We start from the raw sequence: 24,957 nt of genomic DNA, 5'->3' as shown, positions 1-24,957 counted from the left end.
TATTCAACAGACAAGGAAGAACCATTAAACTATTTAGGTTTGTGAGCGATGAAACTGAAAACAACCTGGGGGTGGGGGTGGGGACCTGCTCTGAAACAGTCCTCAGTAGGTGCTCAGAATAGATGTGACTTTAGGGAAAAAACATCACAGTTTACACACACAATATATGGACACAAGGAGACTGCGTCCTAGAAAATGTCCCTTTCCCCAAACCTGAATCAATAACTTTTACTCAAAAGACCATAGAGCTCTCTCTTTAATAAAAAATGGTTATTTATATCATTAAGGCATACACAGAGTCTCAAGAAGTACAAAACACATCCAGACAGTTTTTTAAAGAATATTAAATATAGGTCACTCACAGATCCCCCTGGCTGATCACATCGGCTGCATTCAAATTATGCTCCAATGACTTACACCGTGCCAGCCTGGCGTGACTTCCGAGTGGCAGCAGCTGAGATGTGCTTTAAAAATAGATTTTCTTTAATTGGATTCACAATCAATTAAAATCCCATTAGAAACATAATTGTAGTGATACAAATCATAAAATGGTATCTTTGAAAATATACTAAAAAACGGGGGTGGGGGTGGGGAGGGTTTGGGCATAATGAAGGCTTGGTACCCTGTGGGCTACATCACACTTTTCGGTCACTTCTTGCCAAGATGCTGGTAGATGCCTTCTGTTACTGAAGAAGGGACCCTTGGAAGAGCCTGTCAGATGCAAGCGTGGACTCCAATAAAACGTATAGATCCCCACTGGGTCTCTTCTGAGAGAGGCAAAAACCTTGTAGATATTCCATCATGGTTTTGGACACATTCTGCAACTTTTCTATCAACTAATTAACCAGGAAGAACAAATGAAGCAACGCGCCCTTCCATCTATTTTTACCTAGTATTCAAGATCCAAGTCAATATTGTTCCTTTGACAAAGCTTTTGAACTACCTGTAGACAGGGTCAATGTAGGGACTATGGAGGGGGCCACACCTGCTCTGCCCACCCCTTTCCTTGAAGTTAACTGCCTTCCTAATTCCCTCAGCTGCAGTTACTAGCTGGCACCTTAGAACAACGAGGACACAGTTCTTTGGCTTTTATCGCTTCAAAATTGCTTTCAATAGCCTCTGTCCTTGTTCCCAAAGTGTGGTCCTCAAACCAGCAGCATCAACAGCAGCTGGAAGCATGTTAGAAATGCAGAATTCCAGGCCCCACTCAGAACTGCTGTATCAGAATCGGCAGTGTGACAAGATGCTCAGGAGGTTCATCTAGACAGACAAGTTCCAGAAGCAGTGCACTTGGCCTTTTTCTTAGGAGGGTGCCTTGGAAAGAAGAAATTCTCAATATGTACAATTTTAAAGAAATAAATGTTTTCTAAAATTTTGAGATAGTAGTAAAATTACATTAAAAATTGAGTCCAGTTTTTCTATATTGAGGGCACCCTTTGCTTCTGAGAAGTAAGAATTAAATGAGACAATTACATACAATGTGCTTATACAAGGCAATTACATTTAAAGCACTTAGAGAGTCTATTAGAGAGCTTATTAAATGTTAGTTAATATCATTATTATCCAGACTGTTTTGCCAATTGGTTTCTTTACCCATACAGACAAGATCTCCCTGTTTTGGTCAATGTATTCAAGTATAGCTTGACTGTATTTTGCTTCCATTTTAAAGCAGGTAAAAAACACAATATTGTAGAATCATTTTTTTGGGAAAAAAAAAGTACAAAAGCCAAGGGAAATGTGAACTTTTTCTTCTGTAACAAATAACTATGAACCTTAATCTGAGGAATACAGTTATTACTGTTATCATATAGAACATTTAAGGTGCCACCGAGTATCTGGAAAAATTCAGAGACCACAGAAAACATATGTTCTATTCAGCATAGTGCTATTAAAAATGATTTTTTTTTGGAGGGGGAAAGTGGGAGGAATCTTCCTTCAACCAAAATAAATTTCAAATTTTCAGTCATTTCCTTGTCAATCTTGCTTTTAAAATCTCTTTAAAAGATTTTTAGGGGGAAAAAAAAAAAACTCTGTGTTAGGAAAAAGTTAGACATTTCCAGTTTCTGGAATGATCCTTAAAGTAAGAACCTATATAAAAATGAAGTACATAGTTTGTCCTCTTATCAGATTGGGGGTGGGTGTGCCTGATAAGATTCCCTTCAGCAGCCTATTGACTCTTTCAACCTTGCCTCTTGAAACCTTTCTGAACACAGGAGCTGATACTGCAGGTTTTATATTTATAATGATTAATTAATTCTGCACTAAGCAATGTTCTTGACTGCAAGAACAAAATCCACTTTAGAAAGCCTAAATGACAGCTTGCCTAAAATAATTAACACCCATACTGATAGAATTGAAACATTCTTACTCTACACAGGCATATTTCAGCAATGTAATCACTAGTATTTCTAATTGTTCTAGAATTATAATAAAAATAAAGAGAACTTGACCATGCAATGGTGTAGATGAAAAAAAAAAATCAAGGGATGGGAAATGAAGAAACAACACTCAAATGTGGTCACACCTACAATTATTACATACAACCCAGGCCCAAAGAGATATTTCAGTTGGTTGAACTACAAACATTAAAATGAAGCTGACTATGGTCTGAGTTTGGAGAGGAAGTTCTGAGAGCATCACTGGAAATCTCTGGAACTATTAAATACTCTGGCGAAGTATTATATAACTGTGGCTTCTGAGTGTCAGAAGTTTAGCATTTTCTTAAACTTGGTCCTGACTGTCAACTGTAGCTATTATCTCGTTCATCATGGGACTTAAAAAATCTCCAAATTTAAGAGTTCTGACATCTGGTTCATGTGACTTACGTAAATAAAAGAGGCAGAAGCATGTGATACTGTCTCTTGCCTTTTCCCACGAATTTCCGAGTAGAGTTCATAAAATTACCTTACAAGTGGAAGCTTTCAACCAAAGCAAACTCAGCATAGCGCCTGTCAGATTACGTCTTTATAAAGTGACAGCTTTGCTGATAAAAGACTTTGATGGCATCCTCACAGTTTTCATTCTCCCGTCTCCCTGTTTTGTACTCCCTAAATATCTGGTAAATGAATTCTAAATATTCCCTCCTGTTCCACGTAAAATCCTAACTACCTTTTTAAAGTCTGCTTTTAAAAATGTAAAAGCAACCGAGTTCCTATTTTGAGTGAACAAATTCATTTTTTTTTTCCTTAAGAGCAAAATAAGTTAGACTCTTCTTTGTAGAGGTAGCAAGTGTAGTCCAAAATTTCATTGACAGCATTAATTTAGAAAATCTTTGATCACGTTTTTTTTCCTTCTTACTTGTTATACTGTGGTAATCTTTCTGGAGCTACCAACTTCAATGCCTTCTATAGCTTAGAGAATCAGCCAAATTGACAGAGCTGTCTAAAGCCACCCGATGCAGTGTGGTAGCCACTAGCCACTTGTGGATTTCAAGCATGATTTGAAATGTGGCTAACCCCATTTTGGAGGTGCTGTAGGTATAAAATGCATAATGAATAGCAAAGACTAAGCACAAAGGGGAAAAAAAGAATGCAAACACCTCATAAGTCATCTTCATATTGATTACATAATAAAGTCAAAATGTTTTCAATGGGAGTTCCCATCGTGGTGCAGCGGAAACAAATCCCACTAGGAACCATGAGGTTGTGGGTTTCATCCCTGGCCTCACTCAGTGGGTTAAGGATCCGGCGTTGCTGTGAGCTGTGGTGTAGGTCACAGACACAGCTTGGATCTGGTGTTGCTGGAGCTGTGGTGTAGCCCAGCAGCTACAGCTCTTATTAGACCCTCAGCCTGGGAACCTCCATATGCCATGGGTGCTGCCCTAAAAAAAAAAAAAAAATTTCGATATACTAAGTTCAAAAAATATATTAAAATCAACTTCACCTGATTCTTTTTAACTAGTTTTACCTAGACAAGATTAGATCATATCTGTGTTTTATTGTGACAGGGCTCACATTCTATCTCCATTGGACAGTGCTGGAGGGCAGAGGGCTTTCCACTCAACAGTTTACAAAATACTCACCTGTATGTTATTAACATGGAAAGAGAGTAGGCTTTAGAATCTGAGAATTACGGGTGTACGTATCCTTTCCGAGATTTCCTATAAATGAAAAGCAGAATGCTTGTGTCTCAGAGTTACTTACTGTAAACAATAGATGAGTCAACTATTCAAGGGCCAAAGGTTAAGGTGGACAATGCTGCAGCAAAAAGAGCTTGGGTTTATCTCAGTGGACAGAACATCTTTTATTTTATTTTTTTAAATTTTATTAGAATATAGTTGACTTACAATATTGTATTAGTTCCAAGTGTATAGCAAGGTGAATCTATATATATATATATATATATATATATATATATATATATATATCTCCATTCTTTTTTCCCATATAGGTTATTCCAAACTATTGAGTTGATTTCCCTCTTCCCTACAGTAGGCTCTCGTTAATTATCTATTTTACACAATAATGTGTATATGTTATTCCCATCCTCCTAATTTTTCCCTCGCCAGCCCCCACCCCACCAACAGTTTCCCCTATGGTAACCATAAGCTTGGTTTTGAAATCTGTGAGTTTGTTTCTGTTTTATAAACAAGTTCTTTTGTGTCATTTTTATTAGATTCCACACATAAATGGTATCATATGGTATTCGTGTTTCTCTGTCTGACTTACTTCACTCAATATGCAGAATAACATCTTTGAATACGTGCTTCTTTCCAGCATCATGGTTGTGATGACACAGCCTTGCCAGGCCATGGTGGTGACCGCCTTGTGCTCAACAAGTAGATGACATTATTAATAGTCTCAACACATGCAATTATATTCCTTTTTCTTTCTACCATTTACTACTTAACAGGTGCCAAGGATTGTTTTAAAGAATTTCAGACACATTTTACTATTTAACCCTCACCACCACCACAGCAACCACAGTTAAAGCCCATGGAGATTGGATCAGGTGCCAGGCCAAGTGCCTCATCTGTGTCATCCGTGTTGTACATTATGATGAAGTCTGCGCTCTGTAAACAAAGCAGAGAGGAGTTCCAGCCCATCATGGCTCAGCAGTAACAAACCCAACTAGAATCCACAAGGATGTGGGTTCGATCCTTGGCTTCACTCAGGGGGTAAAGGACCCAGAATTGCCATGAGCTGTGGTATAGGTCACAGATGTGGCTTAGATCCTGCCTCACATGCTTGTGGCTGGCAGCTACAGCTCTAATTTGACCTCTAGCCTGGTAACTTCCATATCCTGTGGGTACAGCCCTTAAAAAAAAAGAAAAAAAAAGAAAAAAGAAAGCAGAGATACCAGGTGTTATTAGACACATTTTATCGATGAAGACATTGAGATTCAGAAAGGCTAAGTGACCTCCAAAAGTCACAAAGTTAGTAAGATTTGTTGGTTTTAAGCCATTCTCTTAATCGCCATAACGCTGAGTCAGCCTGCCCGCTCCCTCTTTTCACAGCTTTATTCCTTCCTGCCTTCCCTTTCCTGTCTTTTCCTTCCTCCTTCCATCCTACCCTTCCTTCCTCTATGTCTGCTTTTCTTTTATTCTCTCTTCTCGCCAACCACATCAAAGATGCCAGTTTACACGCAAATGGGATTATTTTTTTTTTCTCCCAGCCACGTCTGGTTAAGGGAGTCCAATAATTGTTTTTAACTTTTTTTAAGCATCTATACCAAAACTGTCTCTGTGATGAGGTGTTTGCACGTTCACTTGTGAATTACGATCTGGTGTATAGCCCTTGTGGTTGTTGCTCTTCTAATATACGACCCTTGTGGATGTGTGCAGCCATGGAGGTGCCTCTTGAAGTTTCAGTCAAAGGCTCAGAAGTCCAGCCAAAACAGTTACATAGCACTGCCACTAGATTCCAAACTGACAACAATATAGCTGACCTCACAACATAAATTATAAAATGCAGTACTAAGCATCTTGGACATCATCCAGTCCAGCTCTTCATATTTTACAAATAAGGCAATTCTACCCCCAGAAAGAGGTTGACTTGATTTTGATTTTCACATAGCTATTTAGTCATTAAGGTCTAGAGCCAATGCTATATTCTTTTTATTGTACTACTCTATGCTGCAAACTTATTTATCTTTAATAAATAGCTAAAATTCTACTGTTAAATACAAAGATCCATTTAAGAAAAGACAATTTAGGGAAAGCAAAGCAATATTAAAAATTTTATGGCTGAATCCCATTACTCCTTTTTCTATCTACATTGCTGTAATACTATATTATTTACATTAGTATATAATTATCTGTATTACTATTTATCTATATGTCTTGACCCTGTTTTAAACCGTACCCATGTCCCCTAGTCAGTCACCTTTCCTTGGCCCCAAACTTCCGTGCAGAAAACAGCAATCTGTCTTGTCCCTGCTGCTTGACTTTCTAGCCTCCAATGGAAGACTGGTCTCCCAGTTTCAGGGCTGCAAATCCACCCACCTCATGTTGTACACATCAAAACAACGAAGGTATCAAGTTGTTTGGTAAATTTCTCAGTCACGCCTCTCTCCTTCCACGGATCCAAGCCCTCCATACACGTTAGGTGTTATTATTATGTTCAGGACTGGAGTTTTTGCATTTTAAAAAACACTCTGGGAAAACACGCAAAGCTGAGGGAAACCCTCTAAGTATTTCTGGTCCAACCTTCCTAGTCCTTTTCTCCCCATACCACTCAGATAGCTTTTCAAACTTGGGGCACCACTTCCCATTTATCTACCCTCACGAACAGGGAGCCATTGTGCAAGGCCAGGGAGGGCTAATGATTTGAAAACGCCTTCACTAGCAGAGTCTTCTCAATCTGAGAGAGGATTTACACACCCCTCCTTGGGGGTAGCTTATCCCCACATGTTTTATGCAGTCCCCAACCACCTCCACTTCTTGTCACCTTCGAGAATCAATTACTGTGATTACATCTTCTAAAGAAGGTGGCAGAAATGATCGTTTATTGTTCTACATCTTTCATACACCCATGAGAAATGAACTACAGATTTATTAACGTGGACCAGACTGTAATAAATTTGATGGAAATAACGTTAATTTGTAGCAACCACAGTACACGTTGACATGCCTCTAATCTCTGAGGCTGGTTACCAGTCCTTCTGATCCATAGCTCTAGCGGAGGAATCTAAATCTTTCCCATCTCCATGGGGTCATTAGTTCTTAGGAGAGTTAGATGTATTTTCCAATTGTGCTTGCTGGTGAGTGAACGGAAGGAAACCATGAGCACCAGTAGCTTTAAACAGCACAGTGGAGTGTCTGTCCACACTCAGCAGAGCTCTGGGCCTCGTATAAAAACAGCTAAGTAGAGGTGGTCCTGCCTTCCAGGAGCTTAAGTAGATACCTACACTGTGGATACCTAGAGGCTTCAAGCATGCACATCTGCTCCTATGTGGTGATAAGAGCACTCTGCTATGTAACATAAAAATAGTGGATTTCAACAACACGTACTACTCCAGCCCCTATGTAGCAGATCCTTCAGAAAGGTATTAAGGACTTTCTTAAGACCGTCTGTTTTTAAAACTTGTGTTGACTACCATTTTGCCTCAAGACTGAGACATAAATTAAACTTGAACTATAACTCAGTACCTGTCCATAGCCTCTTCCTCTCACATCAATCAAATGTGGAGCAAAGATGCAGATTTCTGAGGGATATGGGTGGATGTTCCAGGGATTAAATACTCTACAATACATCAGGCATATTCTCTCTATAATATAAAGAGATTTGTTTAATTAAAAGGAAATAGAGGAGTTCCCACTGTGGCACGGTGGGTTGGGTACCTTGCTGCAATGGCTTGAGTTGCTGCAGAGGTACAGGTTAGAGCCCCAGCAAGTGCAGTGAGTTAAGGTCTCCAGTGTTGCCATAGCTGTGGAATAGGTTGTAGCTGTGACTTGTTTTCAATTCCTGGCCTGGGAACTTCCATATGCCATGGGTATGGCCCCCAAAAAAAATTTTTTTAAGAGGAAATAGGTCCCTACTTCTCCTATAACCCCAGACATAACAAACTAGGTTTGAACAGGTTCCCTCTGAGAGTTGGCACTTGCGGATGGCTGATGACCTGACATGCATGATAAAGACAGTTATGCCGATTTCTCTTCTCTAAATTCTCCCTTGGCTGTTTCTCAAGGTCTCCTGGTCATTGTCCTCTGAAGCATTTTCTTGCTTCACTCCAGCCCATGGGTTGAAACCCTCTTCTTCCAGAAGCTTCTCCCACTTTCTCTTCTTCCAGAGTCCTCAGCAGGATCAAAGATGTCCACCTGGAGGTTGGGGTCAGAGTCAGAATGTCCACCCCCTCCAAACTGTGAGCTGGGGGGGCTGAGGGGTCCCGAAACATCACTGCTTTCCTCTCAGACCTCAGGGAGGTGAAGGCATCATAGCCATGTTTCACAAGGAAATGAAGAGAAGGATCACATACTCCGGGTGTCCACACAAGTGCTGCTGGGATCCCCAATCTCCAGAATCCTCTTACAAGTCATCAAAAAGTAGTCCATGAAGCCAAACCTACCAGACCACAAGAGTTTCCCCCTGCCTCACTTCACTCCCACCCTAACCCTCATGCAAAATCAGATTATGAAACATAGATAATCTGAACCACCAAATACAGCCAGGCAGGGGCTTCCTGGGAAACAGGAGAATAACACCTCATGCTTTCTGAGTGCCTCACGTAAGGTAGGCATTGTTTTAAACAGCTTGTGGATTCATACCCTGACTCTGCCACTTTGGGCTGTGTGACTTTGGGCAAATTTCTAAACTCCTCTATGCCTCAGATTCCCCAGCTGCAAAACAGGATAATAACCATAACAACAATAATACGCATGTCATAGGTTATTCTGAGGACCAAAGGATTTAGAATAACACCTGACACATAAGAAGCATGATTTGGGTTTTAATTGTTAATAATTCTCACGATAACACTCTTAAAATTAAATTTACTCTCAACTCACAGATGAAGAAATGCAAGCCCAGAAAAGTAATGTCGCGTGTCTAAGGTAACCCAACAAGGAAGTGACAGATCTGGAACTCAGGGTCAGAGATCCTAGAAACCAAGATTTTAATTCCTACCTCTTCATCTGTTGTGTGCTACAAAATTGAAATCTTCAGATGTCCTATCAGTGGTCCTATAAAATCCCCATTTGAGCCGCCTATTTTTTTTTTTTTTTTTTTTTTTTTTTTAGGGCTGCACCCACTGCATATGGAGGTTCCCAGGCTAGGGATCAAATCAGAGCTGTAGCCTCCAGCCTACGCCACAGCCACAGAAATGTCAGATCCTTAAATCACCTAAAAAGACCAGGGGATCGATCCTGCATCCTCATGGATACTAGTCAGATTCTATTCCACTGAGCCACCAAGGGAACTTGCCATTTGAGCCTTCTAACTGATTATCTGTAGTTTTTGCACAGTAAGAGAAATAAGGAATAGTAGACAAAAGGCCCCCAAGGACCAGATCCTGTAGCAGTGCCCTCTGCATAAATGTCTTCTCCTCTCAGGTGAACCAGAGACGAATGGTTGGTGATTACCGGTGTTGAGGGGCTGTGGCATTAGGTGTTAAAGGTTTAATACTGACTTCACTTGTCTTGTGTTGTCCTCCAGTGCCAACACTTTCCTCACACCCCACTTTTACACTGCATCTGGGCATCTGCCCTTAATTCTCTCTTCTGCACTTTATTCCATCAAATAACCTATAACCAAAGTTTTGAAACAGAAAACTTGGGCAGTGCATCCCTCCCCCTAGTGGTGATGCGGGGAATATCCTAAATTTGCCTGCATTACAAATGAATTGCTTTGTTAAAATCTACCTGCTTCTTTGAAAGAGGCAGCAGATGAGTATGGAATGTCAAATAAGGATGCAACAGGTTTACGATGCCCCCCCCCCACCAAACTTAGGTTCTTCAGTCATCTGGAGGTTAAGAGAATTAATAAGTTGGAGGAAGGGGAGGGCAAGAAATTCAGGGTAGACCCTTGTGGCATTCAAAGTCCCTTATGCAAGAGGGAGTAAGCTGTGTGTGGAGCATGAGGGGAATATAGAAAGGCTAGTGAGACTGGAATTCATAGAAGAGAGAGAGAATTATCAGGGCCAGTGCATGCAAGCTCTTTTGGGCAAAGTGTAGGATTCTGGGTGTGGGGAGGGGGGTCAGTATCTAAAACAATGGGAAGCAATTAAAAGTCTTTAGTCAAAGAAGAGGCATGATCAGATTACCATTTTTACTCAATCCCTCAAATCATATCTGGTCATGCCGTTGGAGTCATGCTCAATCCAGTAATGTTGTTTTCCCCATTATCTTCATTTCGTATTCCTGGACATGGATGTGACTAAACCAATAGCAGTAGAGACCTGCTGTCTTAACCAAGATTGAAGGAAAGATGCACTCACTGGGAGTAACGCTGCCCCTTCCCTCCATTTTCACCACCACCATCTGCTAATCTAAGCTTCCACTACATCTCGCCTGGACTGTTGCAAAAAACAAATTATATTCTTTTCCTGACTTCCTATATAAAGCCTTCCAGTAGCTTCTATTGCATTTGAAGTAACATCTAAACTCTACCCAGTGTCTTTCTGGGCCTCCCATAAACCAGCCCTGCCCATCTCTCTGGCCTCCACTCCTGTCCTCTTTATTCACCACACTTTAGCACACTCCCTTCTTTTCTGTTGGTAAAACTCACCAAGCTACTCCCACCTCAGAGCCTTTGCACAAGCTGCTCATTTCTGTATGGAATGTTCTTCATCCAGGTAGCTACATGCCAGCTTCCTCTTATCTTTCAGACCCCAGCTCAGATGTTGAACCTTCAGTGAAACACACTCCCTGACTAGCTAATCCAAGGTCATCCCTCAGTCCCTCTCAATCACATCTTCATTTCATTTTCTACATGGCCCATTCTATTGCTTGCTCATTTATTTTTGGTCAGTTGAACATATTGATTGAACTCCTACTCTGTGATGAGAACTCCTCCCAAGTATTGTGGCATATGGTGGTGGAATGGCAATCTTGTCCTCCAGTTTACCTCCCAATGGAGAAAGACAGACAAGTTATTTATCCCTACCTGATGCTTTTCTGGTTTATTCATTTCTTAATAGTCTTCCCATCCCACTGCTCCTTCCACTAGAATGTAAACCGTAAGACATTGGGAAACTCTTCTACCTTGTTCATCTCTGTACCTCTAAGGCTTTAAACAAAATCAGGAACATTTTTCTTTGGGTAAAAATATTTAGAATCAATAAGCAATGAGCTGCTACTGTATAGCACAGGAAACTATGTCCAGTCTCTCAAGATAGACCAGGGTGGAAGATAATATGAGAAAAAGAATGTATATACATCTATGATTGTGTCACTGGGCTGTACAGCTGACATGGATACAACAATGTAAATCAACTATACTCTAATAAAAATAAAATTTTTTAAATAATGAACAAATAGAAGGAAAAAAAAGAATGAATGATATAACACTTACATCATGGCATTGCAAACTTCCATCCCAGCTCCATCACTGAGCACACCAGTTCGCACAATTGAGCCTCAGTAAACTCACCTTTAAAGATGGCTATAGTGATAACTACTTTAGGGTTATTATGAGCCTTAAAGAAAATCCCGTTTATACTGTTCTCCACAGTGTCTCACACACAGGGCATCCACAGTAAATGCTTAATGAGTTAAAAATTATGAAAGTAATTAGGAGCCTTTCTTTGAAACCTGAAAATTATGATGGAGACCCCAGGCAAATGTTTAGACTCTATTAGTATCTTAATTCCCCAGTCATCTTCCCTTTCTCTGCACACCTATACGATCTCATTCTTGCCAAACTTGTGATTTTCCAGTTTAAGCCATAGGCATTCAGATAACATGCTTCAACTGCAATAAGAAAGGTCCACTTATTTGCAAAAAGAATTACACATGGGCTGGTATTAATAATCCCTGTTAGTAGCAGGCCATCTCTTCAACTCCACTGCAATCATCCTGGAAAGAGAAAACGACTCACTCTTATCTTTTGGCTGCCAGAGAGCCCACTCATCACTGCCACATCAAACCTCCTTATCCGTTGGGCAGCCCTAGGGAGAAGCCCCTATGATATGGAACCAATGACTCCAGTCTACATCCAGGTAGGCCCTATGGCTTCCTCATGGCCATGGGAGTCTCCTTGGCAGTGAGCATTCTCAGACTTGTCAGCAGCCCTGTGAAAGAACCTGGAATTGGATCCTTCTCCTGTTAAGCCTTGAGATGACTGCAGTCCTCAAAGACACCTGATTGCACTTTTGTGGGAAACCCTGGGTCAGGGGCAGCCAGCTAATCCATTCCCAGATTCCTAACCCAAAGAAACTCCAGGGTAATGAATATGTGTTGTTTGAAGCCACTAAGTTTGGGGATTACTTGTTACACAGCACTAGATAAATAATACACCAAGGTAGAGCTCAGTCAATATTCTCCAAGTGAACCAAATGAATATCCTGTGACTCTTGATTGACAATTAAGACATTTGAATTCAGAAATTTATAAAAGCCACATTTTTACTTTCCTCTGCAATCTGAAACTACAGAAATATAAGTATTTCTGAATTAATAACTATGTATTTATTACACATTTTTGGATGACCCTAAGTGTCAAAAATTGAATATAATACATTTTCTGACCCCCAAATGGACCTTCCAGTCTAGAAGGAAGACAGCAGTCTTCCTATTACTCCATATAGTATTACCCTTTATGGAATGCTGAGCAAATGAGAACTTAATAAATCTGATAATATTTAGGTATATTAAGTTCCCAGACTAGTGACTGAATCCAAGCCACAGCTGTGATTTACACTGTAGCTACAACAGCACAAGATCCTTTAAACCACTGCACTGGGTCAGGGATCAAACCAGCACCTCTGCAGTGACCTAAGCCACTGCAGTCAGATTCTTAATCCACTGTGCCATAGCAGAAACTCCCTGATAATAATTTTTAAAAGAACCTGGAGCCAGACAAGGCTGTATATAAGTCTTGGCTCTCCACTCCAGATAACAAAGACATCTGGAAGAAGTGAATAAATCTCTCCAAGGCCTAAATATCTTTCATCGTGAAATAGGCATCATGATACCTACCCTGCTAAGGATTTATATGGTCTGAATCCCAGCTTCAGAATTTCTAGCCCATAAATATATACATATACTCATTTGTCATAAATAAAAACAGGATCATCAAATAGGAAAAATAAGACAGGGTCAACTATGGGTACCCCACAGAAAAGCAAGTGACTCAATGTTGAATAAAAACCCACAGGCAGGAATTCCTTACTGAACATGACTATAACTAAACCTATAAAACCAGCTAGGGACACTTAGATCTCAGACTTTTTCTCCATATCCTCCAAACCCATATGGAAGCAAGAATCACTTATAGTTTGAGAAAAATAAACTTTAAAAATGACGGTGTAAAATAGGTAGTAAACATAAGAAACTAGTAAACCTGAGAAATGGTATGGGATGAAATGGAAACGCAGAAATATAGCACTGAAAGGGGATTTTAAAACCCAGAGCTTATCTGAAAATCTTTAAAAAAGAGAATAAAAATCCAATAAAAGGCAAAATCTGTGTCACAATGTTTATTCATCAAAATCTGTGTCTTTTAGTCCCTTGGTGCCTATTTACCTCTCCTTTACACACAATTCTAACAAACATGGATATTTCATTTTTTTTAGTCCTCTCTAGATTAGGCTCAGTTGCATAGTGAAACAAGGTGGAAGTACTGGGAAGCACCAGTCTCACAAAAAGAAGACAAATGACAAAAAGTAGACAGAACCTAAAAAATAAAAAGAGCAATCTGAGGCATTTTAATGAAGAGGAAGGAAGTCCTACATAAGACAACAGCATCAATGCATCCCACCACCATGAAATGTTACGTAGTTGCCTCTTGCAGTCAGTCCCTGCCTTCCCAGGCCCAAACAACCAAGTCCAACAGTACAGTTTTACCTTGTTTAGAATTTTAACAGAAATGGAATCATGGAGTATGAACTCTTTTGTTCAATATAAATATTCTGAGATTCATCTATGCTGTTGAGTCTATCAATAATTCATTACAGTTTTTTGCACTGCAGTAGCCCAGTGCAGGCCCACGCCAACAAACACTGACAGTGGCTACTTTCATACAGGGTCTCCTACAACTGGCAGTCTTCAGGTTGCACCATTTTGTTGGTTTCCCTTAAGTCCTCTCCTGTATTTGTAAAGAATTCCTTCACGAAACACTCATCAATGATCCCTTGTGGATATACCCTCTGTCTCCTGCTGAGCCTCTAACTGACCCACCATCACTTAGGAAACACAATATGAAAAGAGAATATGCAATGTTCATAGCAGCAGTATTTACAATAACCAAGACTTGGAAGCAAACTAAGTATCCATCAAAAGATGAATGGATAAAGAAGATGTGGCTTGCACACACACACACACACACACACACACACACACACACACACATACATATATAATAGTATTCCATTATATTCCATCAGTTGAGTTTTGGGGAGGGGGGTTGTTTTCCTTTTTCTTTCTTTTTTTTTTTTGTTATCTGCAAAAATTGAGGGAAATAATACAAACCAGTATTTCACATTGGAATTACATTTCCTAAGCATAAATTTATCTTCCTCATTATGTTTACTTCTACAAATGTTTGGTTTTATTTGATTTTTTTTTTTTTTTTTTTTTTTTTGTCTTTTGTTGTTGTTGCTATTTCTTGGGCCGCTCCTGCGACATATGGAGGTTCCCAGGCTAGGGGTTGAATCGGAGCTGTAGCCACTGGCCTACGCCAGAGCCACAGCAACGCGGGATCCGAGCCGCGTCTGCAACCTACACCACAGCTCAGGGCAACGCCGGATCAGTAACCCACTGAGCAAGGGCAGGGACCGAACCCGCAACCTCATGGTTCCTAGTCGGATTCGTTAACCACTGCGCCACGACAGGAACTCCAGGTTTTATTTGAATTTTTTGAGAGTGGTTTTACTTGAAGATAAATGCAATCTAAGTGTACATCTAAATATTAGGCAGAATTCAGTCTATGATTTTAGAATTTCCTTAGATAATCCATAGAATGGATAATTCGAATACAGATGAATGAGGGTTGGTAGTATATTACAGTGACAGTTTTTTATTTTTCAGACAAAATATGTAAAGAAAATTCCTGTTACTTTTTTTTCTTTTTAATATAATGACCATCTTTGGGGATTTAATTGTTATTGACATCTATTTTTAGAATATAAATTTGTTCTTTTAGAAAAAATACTATTTAGCCATAAAAAAAGAATTAAAAAGAATGAAATAATGCAGCAGCATGAATGGACCTAGAGATTATCATACAAAGTAAAGTAAGCCAAGGACAAATATATTTTATCACTTAAAGGTGGAATTTTTTTAAAATGATACAAGTTTACAAAAGAGAAACAAACTCACAGACATAAAAAGAAATCTTATGGTTACTAAAGTGAAAGAGCTGGGGGAGGGATAAATTAGGAGTTTGGGATTAAGATATACACCCTACTATATAAAAAAATCAATACATAAAAGGACCTACTTACTGTATAGTACCTAGAAACATAGCCAATATTTTGTAACAACCTATAATGAAAAAGAATCTGCAAATACATATATATATATATATATACACTCATCACTGCATCATTTTTCTGTACACTTGAAACTAACACAATATTGTAAGTCCACTACAATTTTTTTAAAAAGGAAAAAAAGCTTTTGTTCTTTAAGATGGTGAATGTTTCAATAGCCATAATTTTATCATGCTTTATTATGTCCATCGATGGCAAAGAAAAGTAGATATAACCCTTTTATAATAGCACAGAGAAGAGAAATATGGAGATAACCAGCCCCGTGTCTACTGTAGGTCATGAAATAGTAGATAGAAAACAGTGGGGGCAGAACAGTCTAAAGCCTTTAGTGTCCCTTTAATTATTTCAAAATAGCCTCTTTCTTCAGATAATACATATATGGATGTCAAATAAACATTTGAAAAATGCAGAAAACTGTAAAGAAAAAAATAAAAATCATTCATAAATCCACTTTCCCAAAATAAATATAACATTTCTTTCCAGCCTTTTTTTTTTTTCAGGGGGTCCATATGCTGCTGTTTTAAAGAAACAGCGTAGTTGGTTTTCTGCCTTTTTACCCCAACTATATATTGCAGCATTTTTGTTATCATTCAATATTATTTGCAGAGATTATTTTTAATGGCCATATAAATCTTCCATTGTATAGCACCTGTGTTTAGCTGCTCCCTGATTGTTTGTGATCCTTGGCTTCTAACAGGGACCTACATTTTGCAGAAAGCAAACCAAGTTTCAGTTCACTCATTGGCCATTACGATGGAGTTCCTTGATGTTTAAAGCCAGCCTCCACCCTAAATAGAATTTAAAATCAAAGGATTTAAGAACTGAGAGAAAGGTTCTTGACAGCTAATGGAAGCATTTGGGAAATATTCACTGGGCCTAACACAGAAAATAGTGGGGTTCTCAGTGCCCACCTCCATGTAACATCGAAAGGCTGCCCTGCTAAGGTTCAATTAAGAGGAGAACAATCAGGTAACTTCACAGGAAGACCATAATTCCTGCAATAATAAATGTCAAATGCTGCCATTTTAGCAGTTCTGAGTGACTGCCTTGTTATTTCTAAGGGGTTTAAGGAGAGTATTTGTCAATGGTAGTCTCACTGACTTTTCAAAGTAATTAACTTTGTATCCAAAAATAAACTTAATTGTTTAACCACCAGTGTATCAGATGCCATAGGAGGGATGTACCACTTTCTTCAGAAATAAATCTGATTCCTTCAGCCTCTCGATTTATTTCTCCCGGAACCATGTTATTGTCTTGTAAAATGGTCCACCCCTCCCATTATCTCCTAAGTAGCAGTTAGGCTAGGGAGAAAACAGTTATATTGATATATGAAGTTGGAGGCAGATGCCAAGCTAATTGATCTGAGTAGGTTAAATGGGAGAAAATACTTCCAAGAATCAATAGAGGTGCTAATTCGGCTAATTGTTGGATAGTGTTTCTTTTTTAAGTGAGCGATTTTCCCAATTACTGTTTATCATGTTGATTTTTTTTTTTTTTTACCCTGAGTTTATCAGTTTTAACTTTACTAAACCTTCTATGATATTGGTTTCCAATGTGTCTTGGGCCCAAAGTTTTTATCTCCACCTGAGTGACAGGTAGTTTTCCTGAATATGCTGCTCTTACAGCACAAACACCAGGCTTGGTCTTTTCCCAAGATGACTCCAGTAGGGACAAGTTTCTTCCAATGGCATCTAAAACAAGAGACCCTATCTCACTGGGGTGGATGAACCAAGAAGTAAAAGTTGCAGACCAAAAATGATTTTGATTTACCAAGTTCTTAGTAACTGACAGATAAACTGAAGATTCATATCTTACTAATTAAAAACTAGGAAGAGAAATGCAGAGGGAGTAGGTGATGAACTAACATCTTACCTTCCAAAGGGAAGGGAGTGTCCATAGATAGTGCTCCAAATTGATGGTTCAAGGCATTGGTCAACAAGGATACAAGGAATAGATGTGGGAGAAAAGTGAATGGGCCCAGGAGAGAGAATTTTCTTTCTTTTATATAACCCTTCTCAATAATAACTTTAAAACAATAACAACATAAACAAAGGTGTTAAGAGTTTGGAAAGAAGAGTGAGCAAATGAGAAAGGAAGAGGAATCCTGGAATCCTAGAATGTCAGGACTAAAGGAGACCCAGGAGAATAGTCTTTTTTTCACTCACCTCCTCTACACATGAGAGACAAAGAAACAGATGGTTGAATAATAGACAATATTACAAACACTGAGATGCAAAAGGACAAAGCAGAGTAGAGTCTATTGATATGCATGATATTTTCTTGGAATAATACTTGGAAAACTCTCCTTACTAACCCCCACCCTCCCAAGCCTGCTCACTAATGCCTGAAATTTTTTTAAGATAGGATGAAGCTTTTCATTCCAAAATGAGGGATACCCTAGGGAGAAATTTACCCATTAACTCAAGGTTCTACTTGAGTGATTCTGACCTAAATTGGAACAAAGGTTTAAATGTCTGATATTAGAGTACAAAACTCTGAATGCAGAGATAGAGGAAGCCTTGTCAATGTGAGCTCAAAAAGGGATGACCAGAGGCACTGGATACAAATATTTTACATCATATATGTTTCCTGCTGTCGGTTCCCTTTCTCTGGCCTCCTTTTTTCTTTCTGTGCAATGGTCCGTGATGTTGGAGTTGGTTTGGAAGATAAAATCAGCATCAGAATTGGAATTTCCAATAGTTGCTGTCAGATTTTGGCTGGAATCTTTGGCATATCCCCCTGCTATAGTGTTCACTGCCATATCAGGGTAGTAATGATAAACTTGAACCGTCACATCAGCTGGTGACTAACTTGGAACAGAGAAGAACTTTACAAGGTCTTTCCCAGGGAAAACAGTTCATGGAAACATCAGAAAACCAACAAGTATCTCCTTGCAAATGATGTGTTATCATCATCAACAGAGCACTGAGGTTCCCATATAACCTAGAACTTACATCACTCCTCTGAGATCCGCCTGCCTATCCATCAAATGGAAATATTGAACAAGGCCCTGTTTGCCTTGCAAAGAGACACAAATGTGGAAAAATTAATGAGGCAAAGATGCCTAAGGAAGCCATCAAAATGCACTAAGCATATATGAAAATAATCAGGAATGATTCCAAGGTCATGAACTCTTTGAAGTCAGGGACCTCAAAGAGCATATGGAGTGTTGCATATCATAAATATTCAAATATGTTTTATGTACATGTACCAAAGAAAACTAGGTAAAATAGACAAAATGTAAGTGATCATACAACTGATTCTGTAAGGTGGCATATGATTAATGAGGGATATGAATAGTCAGTGCTAGGATTTCAGATGGTACTGAGCCCTCCAGAAAGACTCTGGAGTAAAATTATGGAGGAGAAACTTCAGGTGAACTCTTCAGGACAGATCGGGTTTAGAAAAATTGAAGAAAAAAGATAACTAGGCAAAACATAATTGGCAAATTTATCCAGTTCTTATTATATGTTCGGATATGATTATCTGGAAGCCCTTTACATATACTCTTTAGTCTCCCCATAAACTTTCTGAGAGATAAATGTAAATATTACTATAAGCTCCCAATAATTTCATAGAGAAAACATGATTCAAAGACATTAAGTTGCCTGAGGTGGCAGAGCTAATCATGGGGAGACCAGTCCTCCAAACCCCATGCCCTTAACCATACTGCAGAGTATTGGTGCACACAGTTTAGAAGTTAGAGACCCTTATTCACTTGACAGTAAGATGTTCTTGAACCCACAGAGGGTGTTCAATCCTGACATCCCAGAAGAGATGCTGTTTTGTAGCCTGAACTCTGTGAAAATGCACATAGAACAGTCCTTCTTTATTTGTAGGCTCCAGATTTGTGAATTTGCCTACTTGCTAAAATGTATTGGCCAAAATCAATACTTGCAGAGCTGTTATGGTCATTTGCAGACCCAGACAGATTCACAAAATATTTGAGTTACCCAACATGCATGCTCCCAGCTGAGGTCCAACAAGGCAATGACTGCCTTGTGCTTTAGCTCTCATCCTATAAACAAATGTCCTTTACAGAGTCTATTTAGTGCATACCTTTCACAATTTTTTTGCTTTTTGTGGTGATTTCACTGTTGAAAGTAGCCCCCAGGTGCAGTGATAAAGTTCTGCCTAGTGTCCCTAAGCACAAGAAGGCTCTGATGTGAGAAGACAAGTATTAGAAAAGCTTCATTCATGCACGAGTTATCGTGTTGTCAGCCTTGAGTTTAATGTTAATGAATCATCAATATATATTAAATAAAGTGTCTTTAAACAGAAACACACATAAAACAAGGTTATGCATTGAATGGTGGACAAAAATATGACCAGAGACTCCCAGGAGCCTAACTCTGTTTTTCTCCAGAGAGCAATGGTTCAATAACCTCTACCTCAGTGTTCACAGCAACGTATGGCATGTAACTACCATGAATGACAGGAATCAAGTCTATTACCTTCACAACATAGCATGTCACATGCAGTCTCACTCATTGGTTACATATCAGAAATTCATTTATTGGACTTGTTAAGTCCTCTTGGGCATAGAAGTGAAGTTGCAATCAGGGACAGAGGGAGAGAATGGGATGGGTACAGCAATTTGACCTAGAGGGACAAGCACAGATGTCTTAGCACAATATCGAGGAAGACAGCCTCAGTTGGAGCAGCTGGAGAGAGTTGGGTGTTTGAAGTTCTGAGCGTGAGAGATGCAAAAAGGAAGCAAGGAGGGGGCCACTGAGTACAACCTTTGATGCTCCTTATTTTACCGCTAAAAGAAGGACCTCTACACATAGCAGTGCAGGAGGTACCCATTGCAGTCAACAGGAATCAGTCGGTGTGACTTCGCTCTCCCTGAAAGCCTAGTTAACTCTCCAGTTAGGACCTAGGAACTCTGCAGTCTCCTCTCCAGTATCTTCAGCTCTGACTGGCCATCCCAGTCTCTGCTTCCAAACCATTCCATGGACTCAGTGCTCATAGAGTCAGAGGAATGTCCAAGTCTGGAGGTTGCCTGAAGTTGCCTATCATCAAGGTTCAAAGTTTCTTTGAGGGTTCATCTTTTATCACAGAAATTCAGAGACTCGGATGAATCTTTTGTTATACTCTATAATGAACCTGTGCCTATGTGTGCAACACAAAATAACATAAAAATTAAAAATTTTAGAATAATAGTTAATTTGTATGAATGTCGACCATGAGCCAGGCACTAATCTAAGTCCTTTACTTTCACTTTTTTTCATTAAAGTATAGTTGAGTTACAATGCTGTGTCAATTTCTACTGTACAACAAAGTGACCCAGTCATACATACATACATGTTCTTTTTCTCATATTATCTTCCATCATGTTGTATCCCAAGAGACTGGATATAATTCCCTGTGCTATATAGTAAGATATCATTGCTTATCCATTCTCAATATAATAGTCTGAGTTTGCATCTACTAACTCCGAACTCCCAGTTCAGCCCACTCCCCACCCCTCCTCCTTGTCTGTTCTGAATGTCTGTGGGTCTGTTTCTATTTTATAGATAAATACCCTATGCTATCATTTTTATATGGATTCTAAAATATGGCACAAATGAATCTATCTAAGTCCTTCACTTTCGTGGTCTTTTTAATCCTCACTGCATGGAACAGTATGATTGCTACTGTCATCATCCCCCTTTCACAGGTGGAGAAACTAAAGGCTTGGAAAGAATACTTTGCCTGAGCTCACTTTGCCAAATCAGTGCTGCAGGCAAGATCAAAACCCAAGGCAGGTAATTCCACAGCCCAGCTGGATACGTCAAGACCCAACCAAAGTTCCTCCTCCTCTGCAGATCTCTCCATGTCCCCTCTACACAGCCCAGGGTCCTCTGAAGACATCACATTTACTGTACCTCCCCTTCTGTAACTACATACTCCCTAGGGTATTGGGTATACTGTCATTCACATTTTTATGACAACATGCCTATGCCAGGGTTTCTAGAACTCCCAATTCCAAGACCTCAAGTTTGATAAGGACACATCTACATGATCAGGCCTGCCAGGGAAAGTCTTTACACTGGTTAAGCTAAGCAATAGGCTTCAGCTTGTGTCACAGACTTCAGCACCCAATGGAGGGAAAAAGGTCAAAGAGGGCAAAAGAAAGTGGTGGTGAGCGGGACACAACTGAAGACTTAAAATAATAATAATAAAGTTAGTAGAGGAAAAGAAAGGCTATGAATAAAAATAAATACATGTAAAGGGTATTTTAGCCTGGATGTGGTCGAGAGGTGTCTATTACCATGCATATCTCATGGCTTTCCCCCATCCCACATGGCCTGGTCCAGGCTCAAGGCCAGTGATTAGAAAATAAGAGCTCTGACTTTGTCTTCACAACTAATTAGTTAGAAAATCTTGAGCAATTTGACCATTTCCAATCAACGCACCTCACTTAATCTCAGCTGCTTCTCCATCATTACTTCTCCTGACCACTTCATTAGATGATTGGGAGAACAAAAGGAGTTCTTATGGTGTGAAAACATTTTGGGGGGAAAATGCATTTGGCAGAATATTCCATTGCACTTCTGTAAAGTATCACATATCAGCCAGGCTCCATACGGAGTGTTAGAGATCCAGAGATGAGCAAGACCTAGTCTCCACTCTCAAAGAACCCACAGGCCAGGGATGGAGATAAGATGGATTAACAAATGCATTAACAACGGCATGGCAAGTGTAATAAGAAAACACATTCCAAGAGTAGGGAATGGTTCACTCTATCAGGGGAGGGCAGGGGAAATATCGTAGAAAGAAACATAGGCATTAGTATTTGTTTTATGGTTTTTTTAAAAAAAAGGAAGGTGATGAAAGACAAGACATAAATAAAAATGTCCAGCTTTAAGCCCACCTGATTCAGGATCAGAGTAACAATGTATTTGTTAATGTCTGACTTCCTTTCTCTGCAATTTTAATCAAGTCCTAAAAGATACTTGTGAGATTAAATCACCACCCACAAGACCTTGATTTATCCAGAGAAAATGGACTATTTCAGCCTCCATTCCCTGAGCAGAACAGACAAGCCAATTTTGCTTTAAAAAATCAACAGGTAGAGGCATAACAAAGGTCATATATTATGAGGCTGCAGATGGAAATTCAGCCCCAGCAGTTACATCGACACAGTTATTACTGTTATTACAGCTAAACTTCCTCATTCCGCTGACATTATTAACCAAGACAAACGTGGCCCTGCAGCTTTATTTCATGGGGTAGATCACCTATTAAACCAAGAACAATATCACTGTCTTTTGCAGCACTTCCAAAATTGCTTCCTGCCTCTAAGAGGTTTCCTGGGCTTTTTTCCTCTTACCATCAGAATAGACACCATCTATCTCATAAATGTCGTGAAGCCAGATTCTGTTTTGCATATCTCAGTAAATCCCCAAAATATTCAAGCAGGAAAAAGACGTGCAATTGTTGTGATCATTGGTGAAACCATCAATATGCTCTCCTATAATATTATTTAGGTGATTACAGAGTAAATCCACCTCTTTGAATGCCCCAAATTTATCAAGGTATTTTTTTTCATCCAACCAAAAATGTACACTTCAGGATCCATGTGTGAAATTTACCCCAGTATTTGCTGAGTTTCCTTCAGCTTGGGGAAGAAACCAAGTCCCAGACAGTACAAATGATTTGACCAAAGCTACATGGCTATATGTGATTGAACAGGAACTGTAACTGAAGCCATATAAATTTTTTAACCTATTTAATCTAGGAAAATTGGCCATTCCTTTAAAACAGGACCAGAAGTCCTTACTTGCTATGTAGCTGATAACATAATTCAAAAGACCTTTATTTTGCTTGTAGGTTGGGCTGATTTTTGCATAGAAGTTTCCCTCATTTAATTATACCCTTTTCACCTATACTAATTTATTGAGTAAGTCATACTCGCACTCAGCATCATGTACCTTGGATTTGTTTCAATTTGAGAATGGTCCCTTCTTGTCAAAAGGGGAACAGATCCTCTCTGAGCATTGATGATCCTGGAACTGACAATTTTGACCATTTTTGGCACAGTCCTAGGTGGCCTATGTCATTGTAAATAAAAATCCAGACTGAAATAACTACATTAATCATGCAGCAGCATCCTGGATTCTCTTGAGAGTGGTAACCTCAGGAGGCAGAGTCCAGCAAGAAGGTTAGGACAATGTGATCCTTAAGAAAGGGGAAGTATCTTTCAGGTTGCGTGAAATTCCAAATGATCAAAGCTTTCCCAGGAGGTCTGCCATATGGCTGGGGCTTTTGCATGTCTTTTCTTGAATTTTCTTCTCTAATAAGACACATCAACATGTTGCTGTGGAACGACAACAAAATAGCAGGACTTGATGTTCCACCGGCGTCAAGGTCGGGAGCCTGACCTCCAAGGACCTCTGTGGGCTGCCTCTCCCTCGGCCTCCACTCTCTCAGCCAAGCTGGCCACCGGCAGACAAGCATGATATGTGGGGGCAGAGCCCAGAGCCTCGCTGGTTCCTCTGGTCTGTGGGCAGCCGGACTGATCCAGGGCCAAACCTGGCTCCCCGGCTCTATGCCTTTTGGCGACCAGCCACCTGGAGTCTATTCAAATGAACAAGCTGCCTTTTCTTCCTACATATTGGTTTCTCCTCCATTTGAAAACAAAACTCTTCCCCATCTGCTTGCTTCTGGGATCGCCATAATTGCATGGAGGATAATTGGCGGCAACTCAATCTGAGGAAAACCCTGTTGATTCGAAGCACAGTCTCAATAAACGTTTGTGTTTCATCGTTTTGCTAAATGGAGCCTGTGCCCCAGCCAGCTTTGGTAATGCAGGAGTGGAAATTAATGGGAGGCATATGAAGAGGAGGGGAAGCAGTGAACAATATTCTACTGTGACCCTCTTTGTTTCTAAGAATTCTTGACTGTCAGGGGATCCATTGATTTGTCTGGAACGTGTCCCCCCAGTCCATAAAGCACCAAAGTAAATGATGTCAGAATGCCCTAAAAAATGATGGCACTGCCATGAATAGGACTATTTTCCTGACTCCATGTACTAAACTGTGGCTCTGGATTTGAGTACTGAGCTGGTCAACTCCCATAGAAAACAAAAAATCATTGCCTGAATACCTAGCATTTGCTTTCTGAAATAGTCCTTGACACCATGAAATAAGCCACTCAAGTTTGTACAGAGTCCAAGCGGAGAACCTTGGTACAAGAGAATAAACTTATTCACACACTTGGGTTTGAGTCTTGGCATTTACAAGCTTTGTGACCTTGAGCATATCCATTAATCTCAGCCTCAAGGTCTCATCTCTAACATGGGGGGCAAAGAATTTTTTCTAATTCATTGGGTTGCTGTGAATGAGATAGTTCACATAAGAATCACATCAGTATCTGATGCATAGTA

The sequence above is a fragment of the Sus scrofa genome, chromosome 8, assembly GCF_054392235.1.
Source record: "Sus scrofa isolate SSC_HxYL_T2T_F1_AM1 chromosome 8, Sscrofa_HxYL_maternal_Yorkshire_Landrace_v2.0, whole genome shotgun sequence".
In the NCBI taxonomy this organism is placed as follows: Eukaryota; Metazoa; Chordata; class Mammalia; order Artiodactyla; family Suidae; genus Sus; species Sus scrofa.
This window is presented reverse-complemented; position numbering follows the sequence as displayed.